The sequence below is a fragment of the Canis lupus genome, chromosome 16, assembly GCF_003254725.2.
Source record: "Canis lupus dingo isolate Sandy chromosome 16, ASM325472v2, whole genome shotgun sequence".
Taxonomy (NCBI): Eukaryota; Metazoa; Chordata; class Mammalia; order Carnivora; family Canidae; genus Canis; species Canis lupus.
The window spans coordinates 31,524,766-31,550,526 of record NC_064258.1 but is presented as its reverse complement, the minus strand read 5'-3'; the positions used below and the strand labels follow the sequence as shown (position 1 = coordinate 31,550,526).

General features: G+C 36.0%; 1 long non-coding RNA gene across 1 annotated transcript in view; it reads left to right on the top strand.

Moving 5' to 3' along the window:
* The first annotated feature begins 446 nt into the window (after nt 1–446).
* The window catches only part of LOC112664522 (uncharacterized), a 39,114-nt gene continuing 13,799 nt past the window's right edge, over nt 447–25,761 (top strand). Inside the window, exons 1-3 of the long non-coding RNA XR_003139794.3 lie at nt 447–514; nt 4,032–4,170; nt 6,558–6,670. This is a non-coding gene — a long non-coding RNA (uncharacterized LOC112664522). The remainder of the gene's footprint in view (nt 515–4,031; nt 4,171–6,557; nt 6,671–25,761) is intronic.

Sequence of the window (25,761 nt, the reverse complement as noted above, 5' to 3'; positions counted from 1 at the left end):
TATCTCTGCTGCACATTAAGAAACCTCATTTTGCTATGTCTATGTTGTAGAACCTGGGAAGTTTCCCCCCCCTTTTTTTTTCTTTTTAATGTCAGGTTTGTCCATAGTTAAGCATGGTTATCTACAATAAAATAAAACCACCACAACAGAATTTAGTTCGTTCCATTTCCTGGTATTCTCCTGTGTGAAGGGAGCTTCATATTAGGACACTTGAGGTCCTCATTGTCTCTTTACTCCTTTCTGAGAGAAATAACTTAATCAGATTATTGTATTTGGAAAGAAAAATAAATAATGCATAGCCAGCCTCATCCTGGTTCCTTCTTAGAAACAGCTTTGCTCACACAAATTATGTCTTCTGTTCCTCCATATTGTACATTTTATAGGGATCTGCCTCAATGTGGGGAGATGCCTGAGATTGGGTGAATCTGTCTGGTTTCAGGTTTAATGTGAAGAAGCACATTTGCCTGTATATATGACCAATATTCTCCAATTTCAGCTTTTTTAGTAAATAAAGGTGAGATTTTTGTCCTTGGCCCAACTACCTTTCCTCATTCTATTTAGTTCACTTCCCAGCTAGTTTAGAACTTAGTTGGGCAAGGGGGATACTTTACTGAACTTATCAACACATCCTGGTATCTGCTGCACGGACTGGCGAGTTTGAAAAAGAGGCAATGAGTAAAATGTGGGAGACCATAACATATGGGGTGTAATTGAGGCTTTTTGCAAACCTGGAGCAAGTAGGTTGGGCTTTGAAATGCTTTTTTGAAATACATTGGGTATTCAGTAGATGATGTGTAGAACTTTCCCTTCTTGGACAAAGGCACACAGACATTAGCAAAAACACAGGCCTCCATAAGAGTGATGGCATTACTGAAGGTGTTAGTCATTTGAACAGCGAGCCTTAGCAAAGAATTGAGCATCAGCAAAGATTGAGGAGTGTAGATCTCAGCCCAAATCTAAGCAATAGGCCTTGGGAGAATTATCCAAACCAGCTGGCCCTGGCTGTATCAGCAAAGACCCAGCCATGTGCATGTGTGGGTAGTCTGGGTACCATCTGCAGTAGCTTGGACTCACAGGTTCTGCAGGAAATGGGATCCCTACTTGTCCACCAAAGAGGTCTCATTAGGCAGGCTCAGACACACACATTTTCAATCACACAGCACAGAAATTTAGTGGTCTTTTTCACTTTGGAGAATGGATAATTTTTGTTGCATTTAAACTTTAAAGCAATTGATTTCTACAGAACTCTAGTGAGGTTCCAGCTTTAAATGGTTAATGCTAAATAAAGTGTCAATGAGTGAAATGACAAGGTGCTTTATTTTTCTTCTTTTTCAAATAGGCAACAATAGCAGCAGAGCAGAAATGAGTGGGTGGGGAATTGATGAAAATGGGGTGAAAGAAATGTTGATAGTTGTTGAAGCAAGGAGATTGATGGATTGGAAAGAATAATTATATGACTCTCTCAACTTTTGTGCATTTATAAAGTCAGGCCTAAGTAGGTAGGCACTAGGTCTTATGTCTCATTTAGGGCCAAAGAGAATATTGTAGCCAGTACCCCTGAATTCAAAGAGCTTGTCTACATGGTCTCAAGTTTGGTGCCCATAGGTTAAATTCATGAGACTTCAGTAAGGAAATGGCTATTACTAATAATATTTAAATATGACACTATACAAAGTCCACCCTCAATATGTCACTCAGTTGACAAAACCATGGTGCTCAAAGAAGGAATTAAAATTTGAATATGCCGGGGCACCTGAGTGGCTCAGTGGCTGAGCATCTGCCTTTGGCTCAGAGCATGATCCGGGCATCCTGGGATCAAGTCCTACACTGGGCTCCCCATAGGGATCCTGCTTCTCCCTCTGCCTATGTCTCTGCTTCTCTCTGTGTATCTCTCATTAACAAATAAATAAAATCTTAAAAAAAATTAATATACTGAATGTTTTGAAAAAGAAAGACACCTTAAATAATTGTCTCATTTCTGATAAGCCTTATTGGTCAATGCAATTGAATGTAATTGGGAATATTAAAATGAGAATTAAGGTTTCAGGTTGAGATTGGTGTTAATCTAATACATGTATTTTTGTGGCCTATGTTGGAGTCTTTGGAGGAAAAAAAATCTATCCTGTATACCAGTGGCCTCAGGAAAATGCCCAAAGGATCTATACTTGTTTTGTGCTGGGATCAGGGGTGGAGGGCAGCTTCATAAATCTAATAATGATCTGTCCTAACAGACAGACCATCTCTTTTCCCAGAGAGGAATAGCCACATCTTAGCTGACCATGAACTTCTTGGTTGAAATGAATAGGTTAAAAGAACAAGTAGTAATTATTTAGAGAGAGTGGGAGAATGCTACTTCTTTCCTAGGTTTGGAGACTGCTTTCATATGGAAGGTCTTTCATTAGCACAGCATTCCCCACCCCTGTCCCTCCCTCCCTCCCTCCCTCCCTCCCTCCTCCTCCTTCCTTCCTTCCTTCCTTCCTTCCTTCCTTCCTTCCTTCCTTCCTTCCTTCCTTCCTTCCTTCCTTCCTTCCTTCCTTCCGAGGAGATAGAATCCCTTAGCTAGTTAGAAGAAGAACCTGGGCATGAGTAGCTATGAAGTCATTAGGGCTGTTCTAACCTGTCAGATACATGATAGAGACACAACTCTCTTTGCAGTGAGCTTAGGCTATTAACTCTCTTCCTGCCACAAAGACCTAATTGGGCTTGTGCCAGCAGGTAGGAGGCTGGTGCAGGAGCCCCCCAACAACTCTTGATGGTCATGTTGCACAAATCTCTGTAACTTGGAAAGATATGCTGTCATACTACAATGTAGCTTAACTGAAGCAGAAATTAGTCCCTAGAAATGTTCACATCAAGAAACTAAACTATGTAGCATTACCTTAAAACCCACATAATGAAGAGTGGGGCAGCTAATATTGAAGTTTGGAAATATTGTGAACCATGTTATTCAGCGACAGAATATTTGGTAAAAAGTATCACCTGTAATAACTCAAAAGGCATAATATATCCAATGAGCTCATAGGTCTTAATGAGGAGGTTAGAAAAAAACATTAGTACCACATGTTGCTTACTGTTAATTGCATTTGAAAAGGTGCTACAATCTCAGAAAAGATAGACTCATTTGCAAGAAATACAGAAAGGCCATGTGGGATTAGAAGGGGCCATTACTTCTTTCTCCAATAGACAAACTAGAAGTCATAGGAACTCCTTGGGCAGCAAAGCTGAATGACTGATAGAACTTAGCCCTGCTGATAAGGAAAAAAATCAAGGATTTTAGACATCACAAACGTTGTTAAAACTTGAAAAAAACATAGATTAATGTAGCATCCAGTAGATCCTTTCAGTTATACAATGTGGCTCAGGGAATTGAGGCTAAAGATGTGGTTCTCACCACAGAGCTTGATAAGCTCCAAGTACTTACTGGTAAGTCCAGACAGAGAGGCATGCATTTGAAAAAAAAAAAAATGCAATCTTGGCTATTGGGATGTGGATCTGACTAGAATAAAATAGGGGGAAAAAATGTCTTTTTTTGAGAATTGTACTATTTGGTAAACTATGAAACCATACTAAGATAATTTCAGACTCTTTGAGAGTTAAAAAAAAATCACCCCTGAAATCGTAGTTTTCCATGAGCAGGGAGCAAACTGAAAAAGGGGCTCTGCATTCCAAGAGGGTATGTTCTTCAATGTCCTCTTCAAATGTGGTCAGGGAGAATAATGACATAGAAGATCTTTCCAAAAGACAGAGCCAATTGCCATAGAAATTGCTGGACTATGAAGCATTTTCCAGGAATCAGAACTGAAGTATAATCAAGGATTATTACCTCTGCAGAGAAAGGCATAGATCTAGCATCTGCTGAGCAGGATTTAGAATCTCTATGAGCTAGTGATACAGAATGTCTTATATCCTTGGGTGTACCCCATTCTGAATGGGAATGCTAGGTTGTCCTGTTTGTGTTTCATGGTGCGTGGTGTCTATACAGGTGGAGAAAGTGAGGATGTGGGGAGAAAACTTATCTTTATACTTCATAGGTATATGAAGCAAGAAGCTCATAGCTGGACCAATACAAACGTTTTCTCACATCATCTTTTGATGCAAGGATTACCATTTCATCCAGATTCTAGACTTTGATGGATTCTTTGACTTTGGGTTGCCTTCCTAGGGAAAGAGGTGAGTCTATGTTTGTGTAGAAAGGGTAGTGTGTCAAACATTTGGTGGCAAGAAGGGAGAACTATGAGTTTTATAGGGCTGTTCACAAATATGCTGCTTCTCTTTCATTCCCTGAACATAGCATGATGGAACTTCCCTACCTACTTAAACTTCATTTGACCACATGGGTTGTTTTTCTCAATATAATGTGGGATGAACCAATTTTCATTACTTCCAGTAACAAGCTTACCAGCCAGTGCACTTCACCAAGCCCTCCTCACCATTATCACAGCTATCCCCAGCAGTTCAGATACTGGCTACTCCATTAGCTTGAGTCCAGGAGTGAGTTGCATGTGAAGCACATCCCAAAGGCTGACTGTACTAGAAATGTGTGTAGGCCAGAAATAAATTTAGCCCAGCCTGGCTGATATAATAGCCCTGGCCATTTATCTTTCTGACTTCATGGGAGCAAACCTGTCCATGGAGGGTATGTGTTCTGTTCCTGCATACCACAAGTCTTAAAGATTCAGTGATGCCTGGGGGAGGTGTATCAGAAAGCTCACTGTTTACAGATGTAAATTAAATCTTCCAACTTTGCCTTTATAAGTGATAAAAATGATTTGGTCCTAATCAGTGAATTCTTTGTCTGTCTCCATTGTTTCAAAATTCAAGTATAAAAGAAGAGGGTTGATCTCGACACATCAAATGCAATGTTTCTTTTTTTTTCCTTTTAAGATTTTATTTATTAATTTGAGATAGAAAGCAAGAGAGCAGCAGAGGGAGAGGGAAAAGCAGGCTCCCCACTGAGCAGGGATCCCAACGTGGGGATGGATCCCAAGACACTGGGATCATGACCTGAGCCTAAGGCAGACAGTTAACCAACTGAGCCACCCAGGCATCCCAAATGCAATGTTTCTTAAGAAACATTTGCCAGGCACTATTCTAAGTGATTTGTATATGGCATCTTACTTAAGCTTCACAACTACCTTATGAAGGAGGCTGTATTACTCCCATACCCTTATGACCCTAACAGATATTTTTAATATTAACAGTCTTTACAGAGGAGGGAATGGAGACACAGAGAAGTTAATTACCTTGTCCAACAAGTTTATTTCACTTCTTTTATCTTTATGATTACCTATTTTATTAAGTAAGAGGGGACACCATCAAAAGTGAAAGACACATTATTCTTTTTATTTGTACAACTCTCTGGGACTTTTTGTTTGATTTTTAAAATTCTGCATTATGGGACACCTAGGTGGCTCAGTGATTGAGCATCTGCCTTCAGCTCAGGGCATGATCCCAGGGTCCTGGGATCAAGTCCCGCATCTAGCTCTTGACATGGGGAGCCTGCTTCTTCCTCTGCCTATGCTTTGCCTCTCTCTATGCAGGTCTCATGAATAAATAAATAAAATCTTTAAAATTCTACATTATGCTTTCAGTAGAAAAGGATTTAGGATCTTTAGGAATAACTTAGCATTATTCTCCAAATAATAATTCACTAAAAAGAATTCCAAGCAAGGAAAGGAATCTAAGACTTTATTTTTAAAATTGTACTCATTAAGAGGCCATCAGAACAGAAAAATGAGAAACTCTATATTGTCTATTATAGTCAGTATACAGTCAAATTTGATTTCACATTGTATATGAGATTTTGAGTCATTAGACAGATTATACTTTAAAAAAATCTTTGAATTGCCTTGATATAGATATAGATACTGGTTGCATAATTAAATACTATTTAGATGTATATAAGTCTTTGGATCTGAACTTTCAAGCAGCATGGACATCTATCATGACTTCCCAAGGTGTCCATACTATCCTGGTTGCCCTTGCACTCTAAAAGGTGTCTTGGTATGAGCAATAGATTAGTGAGCCCCTCAACTATATACCATTTCTTGATTTGCATGCAAAAAGTCATATCTTGTATTTGAAAAAATGTACTATGGAAAAATAAGAGATAATTATTAGGCAAGAACGAATTAATTTTCTATCAAGGTAAAATTTCTATCAAGATAAAATTTAACTGTGCAATATAGGCATGGTTCTTGTAGCAAAAATATAGAAAGCATTACAACTGACTCTTGTGTAGTTTCCTTCGCGGATACTATAATGTACTTGATTAACTAGGGGAATGTTGATAGAAGAGTACTGTTTTTGTGGGGTGAGGCAAGGAGTTCTATATCCTTTATCACCAAGTATTTTTAGTAAGGAAAAAAGGAAGCTTATTTACCTTTTTTCCCAAAGGAATCACCAATCTAATTTGGATACATAGTTGATTAAGAATTTAAGGGCACTTAAGCCCTCAAAACAATCATGTATTATCACATTTTCATATAAAAGAGTTTTAGCCACCAGTCTGTTCTCTGATTGTTTATTTACAACCTTATTTGTAACCTTCTTTCCAGTATAAATTTACCTTGAATTGGTCTGGAGCCAGAATTTCTGACAGGTGGAGTCAAGCAACTAATGATGTTAGTGTTTCAGCTGCATTTGCTGCTCAGGATATAACCCCATTAAGGTATGTTAGATGGAGGAAGAGTCTTCAGCATAAAAGGGTTATGAAAAGAAATGCAATTAAGTAGGTGGGTGGAAGCTCAATATATTGTAAGTTCTTAATGTTGGAAATTTCCATTGTTTATACAATTTTGTCCTAGAACTTTCTAAATAATAGATCTCTAAGTTCCTTTTTAAATTGTTAATCAGAATAATCTTCCTTGATCCTGATCCCTTTTCAGTCAATATCTGCTTAATCAATCAGATGTGAAGATAGACCAAATAGTTTTATAATAGACCATTATATACTTAATATATTCTCATTAGCATTCATATGAATCTTTTAAAGGTCAAGAGGTCTCATATGTATTTTAGCTCTAAAGTGTTATATGGTATATATCAGTCATTTAATCTTTCAAGAATGTAGGTATAAATATTGAGGGATCCTACCATTAAATAGCATATTCAAAGAAAAGTTGTTTTTTTCTTTTCTGATAATTCAGAAATAACTCACCTAGGCTGTTTGTAATTCTATTTAAGGTCCCATAGATTAGTGATCTAAGGTTAGGTAAAGAAACATTCCTGCTGAAGCCATTGGTGATCTCTCATATTTGAAAGGTGTCTCCATTTTTCTAATTATTTTACATTCATATTAATTCATTTGATATAATAAGCTGAGTTAGGTATTGCTACTTTCACTTTTAATATGAGAATATTCAGGCCCCAAATTATAGCCCAAATCAATAGGGCTGAAATTGAAAATCAAGTCTTCTTCCAAGTCCAGTGTTTTCTTTTTCAGAAGAGCACTGTTCTGTGTTAGTTGTAATAGGTGTTTAGAAAACTCAGTGTGTAGGGGTGCCTGGGTGACTTAGTCAATTAAGTGACTCTTGATTTCAGATCAGGTCATAGTCTCAGGGTTGAGATATCAAACCCTAAGTCTGTCTCCAAGCTAGGTGTAGAGTCTGCTTAAGATTCCCTCTCTCACCTTCTGCCCCTCCCCACTCTAACAACAAGAACAACAACAACAAATCCCCCTCAATATGTATTTATGTTTGTTTGATTTTAACTAGAGGCCTATGTAGTCTCTATATTCATAGAGAAGATACAAATAACCACCACATATTAATTTAAAAGTACAAATTTTAACTATGTATACCTCACATGGATTGATTGCTAGGATACATTGAAACCAATGTACTTTTGCCACACAACACAGAAGAGTCCATGCTAAGATTAAAAGAGGGTCAAACATTGTTCTTTCTAATTTATTCATCCAAGTGAATGCCTTCATTATTCATGACTGGTCACAGAATGGGCATCATTGTATTCAAACACCAATAGTACAAGTGCCCGATATAGTTCTCCACTCTTGAGCTTCATGGTTGGTGTTCTAAACTCTTTGCCTTGACCTATACCAAAATCAGTAGCTTTTTACCTTATACAAATACAGCGATATTGGCCACAGTGACCTGTTTTAATCCTCACTTCAAAGTGAGATCAGATTTCAGGAGCCCAGCTCAGATGAAATACAATGTTCATCTCTGGCCGGTTGACAGAGCTGTAGTTCTACAGCTGTTAGATTCCATTTTGAACTGGCTGTCTTGCAGCAGTGGGTGGATTCACATTTTCTGTACATATATCACTTTAAGATGGAGATGAAAATGCTCTGTGTAAATGTAAGTTATTATCAACCATTTACAGGATTAAGGACTTCCCCAATACAGGCTGATGCCAGATATGTTATTAGTTCTGAAAAGCCATTACAGTTTATGGTGTCAGTGATCTGATGAGAGAATATAATAGGGACATCATCTCTGTGACCCAGCAAAATATCATTTAGACCTTCGATGAGATGGAAAAAAGACATTAAACTTATGGAATATCTTAAGGTACAAAGAATGGCAGGAGAATGTTAGGTGACCTTGTGTATCAAGTCTGTCATTGTTTCCAGGGATAGTAATAAAGGCTAAAATGGCAGATGTATCCACTTAAAAAATGAAGCCTTTCTAAAATACTTGGGAAATTGCATAGTTAATTAAAATAAAATAATCATAAACCACTGTGTGGTAGAAACCAAGCACAGCATTAATAACCACACAAACAGAACTTCTTCAAACTTCAAGCTAACTATCCAACCATAATTTGTTTTTATTTTGAGTTATACCACAAAATTCAGTCCTTTACTTCTCCAGTTCCCAGTTGCAGATTAGATACACAAACAGCCATTTTGCATAATGTAAATTTGAAGTTTATTTGTATATGAATTCCATGTAAGTTTATTAAACCCCCTCACTTACTTATATCCCCATGCATCTATTTATCCACCAAACAGAATGACTGATAGGGGACGAGTTCATTGTGTCTTGGCCTAAAATGTGTTTGTTTTCTGTCCTTTCCTCCCACCAACTTTCTTTTTACTGCTATGAATGTTTTGCTGATTTTACTTTTGAGAATCATCTTTGCATTTCCTTTGATCTGCTTGAGCTATATCTCAGTAGACACCAGAGGGGAGTCAGAATCAGTATACCTAAGTAGCAACACTGATAGGGAAATTAGTTGTTAGTGTAAGTGAGAAACAATCTGGAAGAAATTTAGGAGGAAAAATCCCCCTCCATAGCTACATGTCTCCTACTTCATTTATATTTATTTCAAAAGGAATAGGAACTATAGCATGAAATACTCTGCCAGAGAAAATATGCTGTCTAAATGGGCAGCTTCAGATGCATTCTAAGTTGTAAGCAGGGACAAGAACCTAATATCAGTCAAATGTTGATGATGATGCTCTGCCCAATCATGTGGTTGTTATTGTCATCATATTTGCACCCCTGGCTACCAAAACTTTACATTTTTGTAGAAGAGTACAAACATTTTCTTGTGAATAAGCTCAGAATTGCAAAATAGCTGTGTAAAGTAGACAGATGTTATTGTCTGTATCTTACAAATAAAAGTATGTAGGACATAAGATATGTAATTCACCCATTGTCACATAGTTGGTGAGTGGCGGAGAAGAGATTTACAACCTCATTTTTTCTGGAGCTCAGACTTGTCACTACTTTCTTAAACTGCCTCCAGAAGCAGTGCATACTTAGGACCTGGTTAAAGAGTCAAGTGCTATTTGAAAATACTGTCTCTCATCTAGGTAATCTGAATAAGCCATTCTGGCCTGTATTTAAGATTTCTGAGTGCTACAGAAGCTACCACCTTAATAAGAATATTCTGGAAATAGAAAATTCTGATTATTTTGTGGAGATGGTGCAAGTTATAGGAGCTAGGAGGTTATGAATGGCCAGAGGGTAAGACCAAGGGGTAGTCCATTGAAAAAAGTTTGGATGCTCATTATACAATTACATCCTACTATTACTATGCTCTCATAAGTTTATGTCAATCTATATAGCATCCATGGCTGCTAAATGGTGGGGAAAGCTCTTGAGCTTCATGGTTGGTGTTCTAAACTCTTTGCCTTGACCTATACCAAAATTAGTAGCTTTTCTTTCCTCCATTAATACATATGCTGTACAAATTTGTGTGTATGCACATATATACACATGCATGTGGGTGGTCGGATAGAGTTCCTCTAGACTCCCCTCCATACCCTTTTAGTAACTCTACTTGAAAATTTAGTACTGCTTCCATGTAGGGGACAGAGTTGACTAATGACAATTATCTTAATTGGTTAGACAGGAGGCCAGGAAGTGCTGAAAGTAGAAGCTTCTAAGAGCAAAAAGAGATCCTGCCGATTGATCGATATCAAACCAAATTCTAAATTTAGATGCCTCTTAAGTCCCATTTTATTCATAATCTCTTAATCACCATGGCAAAGGAGTTCTTACATCTCCTGTAGTTAGTATCAGGGCAAGAAGTGGGGTCTCTATTCTCTCTGTGTCTGTGTCTGTGTCTGTCTGTCTGTCTCTCTCAGTGTTTAAAACATTTTTAATTTTAGAATAGGTTTAGATCTACAGAAAATATATAAACATAGTGCTGAGGGTTCTAATTATACTTGTCACCTAGTTTCCCCTATTGCTAACTTACTATGATAAATTTGTCACAAGTAAGCAATAAACATTGGTATGCTACAATTAACTGAATTTCCTACTGAATTCTGATGCCAGTAGTTTTTCCCTAATGTCACTTTTCTGCTCTAGGATCCCATCCAGGATATAACATTGTATTTAGACATCATGTCTTCTTGGTTTTGTCTGGCCTATGACAATTTCTCAGACCTTCCTTGATTTTGATGACATTGACAGTTTTGAAGAGTTAATGGACTATTTTGTAGAATGTTTATTAATTTGGTTGTATTGGATGTTTTCTCATAGTTAGGCTGGGGTTATGGGTTTTTGGAGGGAAGACCATAGAGGTTAAGTGCCATTGGCATCATATCATATTAGGTCTACATGCTAATAATAGGTCTATATGCATCACTGTGCATAATTAGGTCTACATGCATCAGTATGATGCCTCATCAATGATGTTAACCTTCGACACCTGGCCAGGATTAGACACCTTTGCCAGATTTTTCTCTGTAAAGGTACTTCTCCACCCTTTTACTCTTTGAAGGAAAGTCACTTGGCATAGCCTCTACTCAAACTTGGAAGAGAATTGTGTGGCTTTACTTCCTGGGTATTAGACTATCTACATAAGTTATTTGGAATTTCTTCCATTTGAAGAGGTTCTTTTACATTTAAACTTTCTTATACCACAACTATGCTAGTGACAAATTGTCTCAGTTTTTGTTAATTGCAAAATGTCTTTGTTTTGCCTTCATTTTTGAAGGATGTCTTTGATGAATTTAATATTCTAGGTTGACAAATTTTTATTTGCTTTCACTATTTTATTTTTTCTTTCTATTTTTTTTTTTTCTGGCTTGCATTGTTTCTGATGAGAAGTTAGCAGTTGTTATTATACCCCTGTAGGTGGTGACTGATTTCCAGATTTTCTCTTTAAAGTTGGATTTTAGCAACTTGTTTATGATGTTCATAAGTGTGTTTTTCTTTGTATTTATCTAGATTGGTTTGTCTTGAATTTATTGGATTTATGCATTGATAATTGTTATCAGGTTTGGGAATTTTTTTGGCTATTATTTCTTCAAATGCTTAAAAAACAACAACTTATTTTCTCTCTTCTCTCCTGAAATTTGAATTACATCATTGGACCATTCGTTACTATTGCATTGGTGAGGAGGACTTTATTTTTGTGTATGTGTTTGTATGTTTGTTCTATCTCTATGTGTTTCCATTTAAGTAGCTTCATTTGAACTATCTTTAAGTTTACTGATATTTTCTATATCAGTAAACAGCAATGTCTAATTTGCTGTTAAGCTAATTTCACTCTAGGTATTGAACTTTCACCTTTAGAGTTTCCATTTTTTTTTAATAGTTTCCATTTAACTTTTGTGATGATTTATTTGTTAACTCACTATGTCCATCTTTTCCTTTAAGGCATTGGAGTTATTTATGATGGCTCTTTTAAAGCCTTGATATGATCATTTCAACTCAACATTTGTGTAATCTCTGTGTAATTGTATAAACTTTCCCCCTGATTAAGAGTCACATTATCTTTTTTCTTCTTATATCTAATAGATTTTTACTTGGGGGTGGATGTTGAGAATGTTACATTTTTGATAAGCTCATTGTCAATCTCAGCTTGTTCTGGTCAGAGTTTGGTTTTAGGTTTTGCTGGAATAGGTCTAGAGTAGCCTAGCTCCTCAAGTGAGGCTTTTCTATAGAGTCCAGGATCTCACTCAAGGGCAAGTGTGTTCAATGAAGCCTTTCCACTCTGTCTAGTCAGAACTCCAAGGTCTGCCAGTATAGTTCATCACCTCCCAGGATCTCCGTTTGGCTCATGGGTCCCCACTAGTGGTTTCCTAGAGATCTCACACAGCATTCTTATATTTGTACAACTTCATATTTGGCCAAAAGCAAGAGGAGTTCTTTCTAGATTTATGGGGCTCCTTATTTATGCAGGTCACTCCTCACTGGTCCCTGGAGCCACACATAACAATCTTCTCAGAAATGCTGGACTTTCATGTTTTTCTCCTGACTGACAAGACTGCTGCTCTCTCTTGTACTCCAATTCCTTATACTGCAATCTGGATATTGGCTCCAGGCAGAAAGTATGGTGCATTTGGAGCTGACATTGTATATTTTCCTTATCTCAAGAATTACATTCCTGCACTGTTTTCCATCATCTGAAAGGAATTGTTTCACATATTGTGTCCAAATTTAGAGTTCCTTGTGATAAAATGATGAAGTAGAATATTGGTTTTTGCCTAATAACTAAAACTGGAAGACTTATTTTGATAATTATTTAGTCATTCAAGTATTCCAGAGATATTGTTTTCTCAGATATTACTCCAAATCTGTTATTGTTTCCAAGGCATAGCATCCACCAGTAAATATATAAGGTAATGCAGATTCTGTATTACAAAAAGTGGGGAATCTAGAACATCAGAATATTTTAAATGAGTGACTATTGGAAATAGTACAGGTTATTCTACATCATAAAAACCTAATCAAGGAACAGAGAAAGACCCTGTAAATGTAGAGATATTCAAAGATACTCAGCTTTTTCAAAGACAATGTCAGATCCCTAAGGCACAGAGGAACTAACAGATAAAACAATTAGAAACCTTTTGTTTTGAGTCACAATTCACTCATTTTGTTGAAATTTCAGATTTTCATGTGATTGGTATCAGGCCTCCAAAACTCGAGCTTTAAAGAATATATGAATATGATGCTTTAACTTTACACTTTATCTACAATTAGCTCTTAAGAATGAATTGACTGGTATTTTTAAAAATTCTCTTACTATCATGACCTGGATATCCAGCATCTTTTTGGCAGAAAGGCAGGAATATTGGTGATAACTATGTGGTACCAGGAAGAAACAGCACCAAAAAAGAACTCTTTTTAGAACAAAAATAAAATAAATAAAATAAACTGCAATAAACTAATTAGAATAATTAGTTATAAGAACATGAGGAAGTCACTGTCTTCTGAAACCTCACTTTTTCTAGTAATAAGTATATATGAAGAAAGAACTCACTTGTTTACGTAGCACATGTATATATGAAAGCACTTTTAAATAGTAAAATGCTACATATTATAAAATTATAGCTAAATTGAGTGTTTTGCGGTATGTTTTAAGGGACATCAGAAGACATCAACACATATCCTTTGTTAGCTATTAATGCCTAAAAGCCCTATGATTTGATTATTTCTCTTTAAGACTTTGACTTCAGAGGGCCCCACCTGGAATGAATGAGGAATTAGTTTCTGTGTTAGTTTTGTTCACTGAACATCGAACTGAAGAAAATTGAAAGTAGAAACCTAAACTTTTTAAAAAGAGAGGGTTGGGAAGTCCTGGAGTTTGGTGTACCATTAGCATGAGCAGGCCTAGAACAGTGAAGTGGCCTGAGAAGAAGGGAATAGCATAAAGCAAAATGGGACACAGACAGAAGGGAGCGATCTTGATACAGGAGCTGACCTCTGCACTCTGGTTTAAACCCCACCCTAAATGGAAATTTTTGCAGCATTCAACACGCAATCTTTGTAACAACCCCCACCAATACACATAATGTAAGGGGCAGCAGTTGCACAAAAGGCAAGCTATTAGAGATAGTTTAATTTTAGTTTGAAGATTGATATACTAAATTTTCTCTTAATTCTGTGGCCAAAGCATGTAAAGTGACTTGCTCTTAACACAGAGCTTGTTGGTATTAGATTTGGGACTGAGCTGAAGGCCCCTGGCTTTTGGCCCTTGGTTCTTTCCACCTGTCTAGGACACTTTTTATGTCTCTGGTTATGGGCACTGTAAGTGAGGACATAATGTGCCTGCAGTCCTAGCACAAACCAGAGGCATGATTAAATCTCTGCCATGGTTTCTAAATGTATGCTCATACTCCCAGGTGTTTCCAGACCTCTTTAAGCATGCTCTAGTAAAGTTTTGGACAGAAATATAGATGTGTGTTTCTCTCTACAGACAGTGATCTATCCTTATAGTATATATCATTGTTTTTTGTAATCCTGTGCTGGCATTGTTACTACCCAAGAGGTTAAAAAGATTGATGTATAACCTGGAGTGCTTTCCATTCCAAGAAGAAATACATGTTGCAAAACTGTCTTCTGGTTTTACTCATTGCCAAAATGTTATTCCTGAGGTTGTGTAGCCACATGGAAAGGCACCCTTAGTAGGTCTTGCACTCAAAATTCTGTAGAATGAGTAATTTTATGTGTTAATAAGGAACCTAAGACATGGAGTAGAGTACCAACAGGATAGATTTCATCTTCTCCATGTCTAAAAAAAGACTATCCAAGAATTATTCCCAGTTCATTATAGCTCAGTTCAAAAAGAGAATAATGAGATTCTAAAAGCCTAACTCCTTCTTTTTAACCAATAAAAAAGCATAGATGATACCCAAGGATAAATGCCCACACAGTTTGTAGCGAAGCTACTGATGAAATCCAGTCCCAGGGACTCAGTCCAGTGGTCAGGGCTCCTGTGAGGATTCATGCTATCCCAATGGGAAAAAAACCTAAGTCAGGAAAATATCTTGAATAACTGACTTTTTCACATAAAAAAAAGAAGAAGAAGAAGAAAGAAGAAGAAGAAGAAGAAGAAGAAGAAGAAGAAGAAGAAGAAGAAGAAGAAGAAGAAGAAGAAGAAGAAGAAGAAGAAGAAATAATAGAGGAGCACCTAGGTGATGGAGTTGGTTAAGTGTCTGACTCCTGGTTTTGGCTCAGGTCTGATCTCATGGTAATGAGATAGAGTCCCACATCAGGCTCCACATTCAACACAAAGTCTGTTTGGGTTTCTCTCTCCTTCTCCCTCTGCTCTTCCCCCAACTCTCTCTCTCTCTCTCACTCTAAAATAAATAAAATTGTTTTTAAAAGTGAAACAATAGAGTATTTCAGGATAGACTGTCAAAACATATGTCTGTTATTGGGTCTGACACAATTGGATATACAAACACAGACACATACACACACTCAGAAAGCTATTCTAGATAAAAATTGGGTGAAATTCCCCAAGTTGCTGCTTTGTCAGCCACTGGCATCATCAAATATTTTTAATCTCTTTTCTGAGCGCAACTCAGATATTCAACAGCTGGGAATAAATAAGCAATATAAATCTCTATTTCTTGAAAAGAGAAATGAAGTCTATACCTTTCAGATAACTTAATAACCTTAGCATCAGAAATAAATATCCAGCTCTCTGTGTAAATTACACTGGGTCTTGGAATATTGTACTCAGCCTTGAGTTATTTGTTTCATATATCGTATCTTTATGTATACAAATTAGAAAGAAATGCTTTGAAACATGATTAAATTGTGATTACAGAGAGGCACAGGATGATATTATAATTCAGAAGCATTCCTTTCTATGGGTTCTCTGGTTCTTTGCTATAATTGCGTTTAATTAAATAACTGCTCTAGAATTGCATGTCAGGGCAAGCATTCTCAGTGTCAAGGGAAGTCACTTAGTCACTCTCATGTCAAAATAGTATATAATCTTGCTCAAGCAGGTGAAGGTTCATCATCTGATGATCACAAGCTTTCCAAACTGTTCCTTCCAAGCCTTACAAGCTGTTACAGCTTTTGTAGAGGGCTGGGGTCAAAAACAAGCTTGGCAAAGTTTTTTTTTTTTTTTTTTTTTTTAAATTTTTATTTATTCATGATAGGCACACAGTGAGAGAGAGAGAGGCAGAGACACAGGCAGAGGGAGAAGCAGGCTCCATGCACCGGGAGCCTGACATGGGATTCGATCCCGGATCTCCAGGATCGCGCCCTGGGCCAAAGGCAGGCGCCAAACCGCTGCGCCACCCAGGGATCCCTAACAGTTTTATGGTTCAAGTTGAGTTGTGATTCTTTGTTTGACCAGTGACCAGGCCTGTTGCATGGCCAGTCTGATCTTTGTACTTGCTATCAAGGCTTCATACCCACCTGCACAATCATGCTGATTCAGCATGGGTCTTCATCTGGGTCCATTCTTCCATGGTTAACCAGGTGCATTGAGCAGTAGGTAACTATAGAGGTAAAGGTGGTAGGTGGGCCTTCTCAGAAAGGCTTTGAAAAATTGAAATTGATCTTTACTATGATGGCAATAAGTTTAGGCACTGGATAGACAGAAGCCTATGTTCTAAGAGAAACCACTGAAGATTTTTGGGTAGCTCATTCACTGTCAGCTTAACACTTCATTTTAATCAGAATGCATTCTGCAAGGAGCTCATATCTGATATGCAGAACAATGAATTTGTATCTGCTTGCATTTAGAGCCATCCATAAAAGGAAAACACCCCAGCACAAGATGTATCATACCCTATCTCTCCAAATCATAGTCTCCCAGAGTCACAGATTTCATTATGTAAAAATTTTATTATAGATTTTGTTTGGATCACTGAGTTCTTGATCTTTTTTGCTGTTGTTTAACAAAACAGTATTAAATTCAACATATTAATGTTTTAGACAATAAATAAACTGTACTTGAGAGGAAAGAAATCTGTGTTTTATGTATATATATATATATTCATATATGTTGAATATGTTTGTTTTGTGTTTTTTCTTAGATTATTATAAGGTTCATAATTTAGAAGGTTGTAAATCAAATGTTAGAATTTTTAATTCTGTAGATAATTGGCAAAACAGATGTATACCTTTGTTTGGTGCCCTGTATATGTTCATCTTTAAGGTTTCAAGATGACAGTAACAGAATCAAGTCTGATAATCAGCACTGTCTGGCTTGTTGGACACACTGAAGGAGCAGGCCCAGCAGAAGCTCATTTGCATGAGGCTCCCAAAGCCTCTTGGATAAATTTATCTGCAGGAAGAAAGAAACCATCCATTGCTTGCTCAGTGTCCTGGGTCCATCATGGTATTGGAGATAGACATAGGTGAAGGCAGGAATTAAATGACTTTTTTTCTAATCTTTGCATCACATTGGGGCACAACTGTGCTATCCTAAGACCCCTCTAACATGGCAGAAGAGGACACTCCTTTTTCCCAATGTATTTATAGATCACCTTTCAGCTCTGAAGCCTTCCAGCTTTAAGGGACAAGCTGGGGTGTCCAGTGGCAGATGTCATAACATCATTTCACTAGATCACATTTCCTTTCTTAAGAGAGGAATATTGGGGTAACACAAGCAGATTAGGAACAAAGGATAGCCATTTGTGTTCAAGTTTGGCTACCAATTTCCCAAGCTATTAACCACTTGGAGCTTGGATTATACATTTATTTTAACTCGTATTACCAATGAGAAAACCAAGATTCCTTTTTTCTTTTATCCTAAAGTTTTCATATCTCTTGCTAGTGTGACTGATTCAAATAGTTAGCATGTATGCAATAGACTGATTAGTAATATCACTGCAACAGCTTATAATGATCTCCCTATATTGCCTTTTGATTCCCACAGCTATGGCAAACAGCCTATATTTGTAAAATATTATATAATATTAATGGTTAATAATGTACTCTTTGGAGCCAGACAGCCCTGGATTATAATTAAACTTTTAAACTTATTAGCTGTATGATCTTAGGCAAGTAAAGTAACCCCTCTATAACTCAGTTTCATTAACTGTAAAATGTTTATAAAAAAATAGTTCCATACTTAGATTGCTGTAGGGTTGAATGATTAATACTTGTAAAGCAATTAAAATAGTACTTGACATACAAAAATATTGGAATAAATATTAACTCTTAATACCATTATATTGTTACAAAAAGATAAAACATGAACACAGGATCCTCACCATTATGGTAGTCTAGAAAATTTTATTGATTCCATGTAGGTTCTGAATAGACCTTTACGTGGTCCTTGTTTCCAAGGTCACACAACCAACTTCAGTTCTTTAATTATAATATGAAGTTGGTGAATATCAATGCAAGTATTTGTCACTTTTGCAATCTGTTAGTATGATTATAAGACTTAGTACTTGGAGGGAAAGAGTGAGAATCCCTTGAGATAAAGAACTGGCTATGACCAGAATAGTTTTTTTTTTTTTTTTTTTTTTAATTGTGTTAAATATTTCTTAGAATCCCTCAAGACCCATTGAACATGAAGGCATTTCATCCAAAGCTGCCAAATACTGGGAACAATACAGTAAACACTACAGAAGTTTCCATATCTTTATCAGTTCTAAAGCATTAAACATTAAATGAATTATAAATTAAAAGTGGATTAATTCATTTATGAAGTTCAAATTGAGGAATGGGGTATATTACTCAATTAAGCTATTTATTCTGAAATTGTTGTAGGTTCAGAGGCAGAGACCATACAGAGAGACATTATGTACTCTTTAAGAAATTTCCCTAATGAGAAGTGACTCACAAAACTGTAGTAAAATAACACAATCAGGATTGATACATTCAAGATTCAGAACATTTCGATCATCACAGAGATCCTTCCTGTTGCCTTTTATTTTTTTTAAGATTTTAATTATTTTTAGAAAGAAAGAGAGAGCAGGGGGAGGGGCAGAGTGAGAAGGAGACTCCCCACTGAGTGCAGAGCCCAATATGGGGCTCAATCCCAGGACATGAAGATCATGACCTAAGACAAAATCAAGAGTCTGATGCCTAACTGACTGAGTCACCCAGGCAACTTTCTTGTTGCCTTTTAAACCCATATCCACTTTCTTCCCATCTTACCACCTTCATAACTCTTAGCAACCATTAATCTGTTCTCTGTTTCTTAAAATTATGTACATTGGGGAATGTTATATAATGGAGTCATACAGTATGTAAACTTTGGGGACTTTTGTTTTTTTATTCAATATAATACTTTGGAGTTTCATCCGGATGTGCATACTGGTAGCTTGTTCTTTTTATTACTGAGTAATATTTTGTGGCCTCATTAATGTAATACAGCCTCATTAAACATTCCTCCTTTAAAGTATGTCTGGGATGTTTTCGGGTTTGGGGGAATTACAAATAAAGCTGCTATGAACATTCATATACAGATTTTTCTGTGAACATTAGCTTTTACCTGGGAAAAATGCTCAGGGGTAATTGTTGGATCAAATTATGGTTGCATATTTAGTTATTGAAGAAAAATCCAAACTGTTTTCTAGACTGGCTATACCATATTACATTCCCATTAGCCATGTAGCAGAGATTGTGATCTAGTTTCTCCAAATTCTCACTGGAATGTGGTATTGTTATCATTTTTTATTTATTTTGATAGGTGATACCTTGTTATGGTTTTAATTTCTATTTACCTCTTGGAGAGTAAAGATGAGCATCTTTTTATGTGCTTATTAGCCAAGAATTTCTGTTTATCCTCTTTAGTGAAATGTCTGTTCATCTTCCCACATAGTCTAGTTGGATTGTTTGTTCTTTACTGTTGAGTTTTGACAGTTCTTTGTTTTTTTCTAGATGCTGATTTTCTTTCTTTCTTTCTTTCTTTTTTTAGATGCTGATTTTCATTGGAAATGTAGTTGGCAAATACTTTCCTTCAGAGTGTACTTGCCTTTTCACTCTTAAACCGTCTTTGGCTAAGGAAAACTTTTTTAATTTTTATGAAATCCAACATCATCTTTTGTGAATTGTGCTTTTGGTGTCCACTCTAAGAACTCTTTACCTTGTCACCAATCCAAATATTTTCTGTTATGTTTTTTTTCCATGAAAGTTTTATAGTATAACATTTTACATTTGATTCCATGATCCATTTTGAGTTTTATCTTTGAATAAGATATGCAACCTTGGTCAGATGTCCAAACACTCTAATATCATTTTTTGGAAAGGCTACTTTTCTTATTGAATTTCTTGCATCATTGTTAAAAATCAATGGGATATACTTGTGTGGATCTATTTCTGAGCTCTGTTCTATTCTGTTCTAATCTGTGTGTCTGTGTCTTCACCAATAACACATAGTTTTGATTACTATCTATACATAACAAGTCTTGAAATTGGATTGACTGATTCCTCCAACTTGATTCTTCTTTTTCAAAGCTATTCTAGTTCTTTTGCTTTTTCATATAAATTTTAAAATAATCTATATTTATGCAAAAATCTTTCCGAGATTTTGATAGAATTTCATAAAATGGGGATCCCTGGTGGCTCAGCAGTTTAGCGCTTGCCTTTGGCCCTGGGGTGATCCGGGAGTCTCGGGATCGAGTCCCACGTCGGGCTCCCGGCATGGAGCCTGCTTCTCCCTCCTCCTGTGTCTCTGCCTCTCTCTCTCTCTCTCTCTCTCAATGTCTATCATAAATAAATAAATACATCTTTAAAAAAAAGAATTTCATAAAATTTACCTACCAATTTGGGGAAAGTTGACACTTTCTTTTTTATGTTGAGTTTTCCAATCCATGAATGCATCGTATATTGAAATATTCTTTGATTTCCTTCATCAGCATTTCATAATTTTAGTATAGAAGTGGTATACACATATTACTAGATTTATAGTTAAGTATTTTTTGACTGATTATAATGATGTCATATTTTTAATTTCAGTTTACAAGTACACATGATAGTATAAAAAATACAATTGATTTTTGCAAGCCTATCTTAGGTCTTGCAATAGCTAATGGTATCCTACAGTAGTTTATTAAAATGAATTAGGAAGGTTTCCCTCCTACTTTTTGGAAGAGAGTGTTTAGAATTGGTACAGCTCTTCTTTAATCATTTGGCAGAATTTTCACTGAAAACATTTGGGCCTGGAGATTATAAGTAATTTTTTGAAATTATGAATTCAACTTCCTTACTAGTTATATAGGACTGCTTGAATTATCTGTTTCATGTTGAGAAGATTGTGGCAGATTTTGAGGAATTGACCTACCTCATCCTAGTTGTCAAATTCATATGGGTGAAGTTATTCCTTATTATCTTTTGGATGCCTGCAATGCCTAGAGTGATATCCCCTGATGTCTACATGTCTGTAGTAATATGTTCTGTGTCATCCCTGATATTGGTAATTTGTATCTTTTTTTTTAGTCTTGCTAGCAGTTTGCCGATTTTATTGATTTTTCAAAAAAATTAGCTCTCCACTTCATTGATTTTCTCCATTGCATTCCTGTTCAATTTCATTGAATTCTGCTCTTATCTATATTATTTCCTTCCTTCTGCTTGCTTTAGTTTATTTGGCTTTTATTTTTTCTAAGTTCTTTGGATGAGAACTTAGATTTTTTGATTTGAGCTTTCCTCTTTTCTAATATCTGTACGTTAACTGCTACAAATTTTCCTCTTGTACAGTTTTAACTGTGTTCTATAAATTTTGATATATTCTATTTTCATTTTCATTCATTTAATGTAGTTTTTATGCCTCTTGAGGCATTTTCTTTGACATATGGATTATTTAGAAGTGTACTGTTTAGTTTCCAAATGATTGGAGATTTTCCTGTTATATTTCGGTTCTTGATATATAGTTTGTTGCTATTGTTTTCAGACAAAAAACATCTGTATGGTTTACATTCTTTAAAAATTCTAAGGCTTGTTTTATACCTGAAATGTTGTCTGTTTTGGCATCTGTCCTGGGTACTGGAAGGAATGTGTATTTGGCTGTTAAAGGAATGTTCCATAAATGTTGATTAAATTCTGTCGGTTGAAAGTACAGTTGAATTCTTCCAAATCCTTGCTGACTTTCATTCTAATTGTTCAAAACTTCTTGAAAAAGGGTGTTGATTGTATCTCTTTGCATAACTTTTTTAATGCTTTCTGTAGGTATGACTATACACATAGAAATATGTATATATCTAAAAAACTGGAAAGATATATGTATATATCACATCAGAGTTTACTAGTGTCACCATTTCACTAGTTTAAGTGAAGTACAGAAAACTACCCTCCCTCATTTGTAATATCATTGCCTTAACTATTTCCTCTATACACATTTAGAACCACATAATACTAACGTTTGCTTCAATTTTCAAACATAATTTAGAAAATTCCAGAAGAGAAATCTGTTTGCTTACCATGTTTTTCCTTCCTTTTTGGTGTTCCAAAATTCCCTTGTTTTTCTCTTTCCAGTTTTTTAGCCATTCCTTTTGAAACATCTTCTAGTAAAGGATTCTCTTAGTTTCCCTTCATCTGAAAATGTGTTAATTTTCCTTTCGTGTGTTCTGTTTTGTTTTGCATTCTTCTCTTTTTATTTTATTCTTTTTTAAAATTTTTAAGTGTTTAACATACAGTGCAATATTGGTTTCTGGAGTAGAATTCAGTGATTCATCACTTACATACAACACCCAGTGCTCATTGTAACAAGTGCTCTCCTTAATACCCATCACCCATCCAGCCCATCCACACCATCCACTGACATCCCTCCATCAATCATGTTTGTTCTCTAACATTAGAAATCTTTTCTGGTTTGTCTTCCTCTCTCCTTGTTTTCTTTTCCCCATTCCCATATGCTCATCTGTTTTTTTTTCCTTAAATTCCACATATGAGTGATATCATTTGGTATTTGTCTTTCTTTGGCCAACTTATTTCACTTACTGTAATACACTCTAGTTCCATCCATGTCATAGCAAATGGCAAGATTTCATTCTTTTTGATGGCTGAGTAATATTCCCGTGTGTGTGTGTATGTGTGTGTGTGTGTGTGTGTGTATCACAATTTACTTATCCATTTATCAGTTGATGGACATTTGTGTTCTCTTCATAGTTTGGCTATTGTTGATAATGCTGCTATGAACATTAGGGTGCATGTATTCCTTCAAATCTGTGTTTTTGTATTGTTGGGTAAATATCTAGTAGTACAATTGCTGGATCCTATCATAGTTCTATTTTTAGCTTTTTGAGGAACCTCTATAGTGTTCTCTAGAGTGGCTGCATGAGTTTGCATTCCCACCAACAGTGCTAGAGTGTTCTCCTTTACCTGAATCCTCCCCAATACCTGTTGCTTCCTGTGTTGTTAATTTTAGCCATTTGACAAGTGTGAAATGCTATCTCATCATGGTTTTGATTTGTATTTCCCTGACGATAAGTAATGTTGAGCATCTTTTCATGTGTCAGCCATCTGGATGTGTTCTTTGGAAAGTGTCTATTTAGGTCTTCTGTCCATTTCTTAACTGGGTGGTTTTTTGGGTATTGAGTTTGAAAATTTTGAATACTAACCCTTTATCACATATGTTGTTTGTAAATATCTTCTCCTATTCCGTAGGCTGTCTTTCAGTTTTGAGGATTGTTTTCTTTGCTGTGCAGAAAATTTCTATCTTGATGAAATCTCAAAAGTTCATGTTTGCTTTTGTTTCCCTTGCCTGTGGTGACATATCTAGTAGGAAGTTGCTATGGCTGAGTTTAAAGAGGATTATGCCTGTGTTCTTCTCTAGAATTTTGATGATTTCCTGTCTTATATGTAGGTCTTCCATTCTTTTTTTTTTTTTTTTGTATGGTGTAAGAAAGTGGTCTAGTTTCATTCTTCTGCACATGGCTGTCCAGTTTTCTCAACATCATCTGTTGAAGACACTGGCTTTTTTCTATCAGATATTCTTTTTGTGCTTTGTCAAACTCTAGTTGATTAAAGAGTTGTGGGTCAATTTCTGGGTTCTCTATTTTATTCCATTAATCTGTGTGTCTGTTTTTGTGCCAGTACCATACTGTCTTGATGACTATGGCTTTGTAATGTAACTTGAAATTTGGAATTGTGATGCCTGTAGTTTTTTTCTTTTTCAGAATTTCTTTGGCTATTCAGGGTCTTTTGTGATTCCATACAGATTTTAGGATTGTTTGTTCTAGCTCTGTGAAAAACACTGGTGGTATTTTGATGGGGATTGCATTAAATGTGTAGATTAATTTGGGTAGTATTTCCTTTCATTTCTGAAGGACATCCTCACTGGATATAGGGTTCAGGGTTGTTAGTTCTTTTCTTCCAGTACTTATAAAAGATTGTGCCTCCTCCTATTGGTCTCCATGGTTTTACCTAAGAAATTCATTGTCATTTTTTTCTCCTATGTTGTTCCAAGATTTTAAATTTATTTTTAGTTCTTAGAGATCTTGACATGTCTTGGTATAGATTTTTTTTTGTGTTATTTCTGTTTGGGGTTTGCTCACCTTCTCTACTCTGTAGCATTCTATCTTTTGCCATATTTGGAATGCTGTTAGCCATTTTCTTTGAAGCTTTCTTTTTGAATCACATTCTTTATATATATATATATATATATATATATATAAATCTCCTTCTTGGACTTTGATGACACGAATGATAATCTTTGTCATAGTCTCACAGTTCCCCTAGGCTTTGTTGTTTTCTTTGTTATTGTTTTTAATACTCATTGTTGTTCAGATGGTGGTTTCTATTGTTCCATCTGTTAGTTCAGTGATTCTTGCCACTGCCTACTCTATTCTGCCGTGAATCCCATCCATTGAATCTTTAATTTCAGTCATTATATTTTTCAGTTCTGAAATTTCCATTTGGTTTTTCCTCATTATCTTCCATGTCTTTGCTGAGATTTTCTATTTTTTTCTGTTTCAAGTGAGTTTGTAATTGTTCAGTGAAGCATTTTTATGGTGGCTGCTTTAAAATCTTTGTCAAATGACTCTAATGTCCTTGTCATGTCAGAATTGGCATCTATTCTGGGCTAAATTGTTTTCTCCCCCTTCCTCAAAATTCATGGGTGGAAGCCCTGATCCCCAGTACCTCAAATTGTGACTCTGTTTGAAGAAAGGAAATGTAAAGAGGTGGTTAAGGTAAAATGAGATCATACTGATGGGGTTTGATCCACAATGTGTTCTAACTAGAAGGGAGGGCATGGACATGCATAGCAGGTAATCATGTGAAGACACTGTAAGAAGATGCCATGGACAAGCCAAGGGGAGAGGTCTCAGAATGAAGCTGACCCTACCTTTATGTTGGCCTCTAGGACTGTGAGGAAATAAATCTCCGTTGAGCCACCCAGTCTGTGGTATTTATTATGGCAGCCCTAGCAAATTAAAATAGCTCTATTGATTATCTTTTTAAATTCAGTTTGATATCATCTTGGTTCTTGTGATGAGGTATTTTCAATTGAAAATTAGAGAATTTTTTTTGAATTATTATTATGTTACAAGACTCTGGATCTTATTTTTTATTTTTTTAAAGATTTTATTTATTTATTTATTTATTTATTTATTTATTTATTTATTCATTCATTCATTCATTCATGACACAGAAAGAAAGAGAGAGAGGCAGAGACACAGGCAGAAGGAGAAGC